Below are 593 nucleotides of genomic sequence, written 5' to 3' on the forward strand. Positions count from 1 at the left end.
GCCGCCGCCATAACACAACGCGGTATCCTTGTACTCTCCGTGTGTTTACATACAACTGTTAGTTTCTCAAAAGTACGTCATTCTACAAAAAATTTTCAAAAGTATATCATTCCACAAAAATTTTAACGTTAGATATATGATGTATTCCCTTAGAGCGTCGTGATTTAAGAGTTTCTACTTCGACAGTGTTATCATGAATAATTTTGCGAATTCTATATGGACCGTTATAAAGCAGAAAAAGTTTCCGACACAAGCCTTTTCCTTTGTGAGACAAACGATGAGCCTTAATTAACACCTTCTGACCAACTGACAAGATTTTTAAACGACCAGGACGCTTAGCTGATTTCTCTCTTCTAGCAGCCGCAGATGCACTCATCAGGAATACAAACTAACAAAACAGAGTTGTCGACCGATTTTCGTTTAAAAAGAACTTTCCAGATAGATCGCAAAAACGAGGTGTGACCAAATTGTCCAATTTAACAAAGCGTCTAAGAAAATTACAGACACCAAGGAAACTACGAACATCACGTTTTGTGGTAGAAACAGCATAATTACGAATAGCGTCTAATTTTTCTGGATCAGGAAGAATACCT

Source organism: Schistocerca cancellata, chromosome 1 (assembly GCF_023864275.1).
Source record: "Schistocerca cancellata isolate TAMUIC-IGC-003103 chromosome 1, iqSchCanc2.1, whole genome shotgun sequence".
Classification (NCBI taxonomy): domain Eukaryota; kingdom Metazoa; phylum Arthropoda; class Insecta; order Orthoptera; family Acrididae; genus Schistocerca; species Schistocerca cancellata.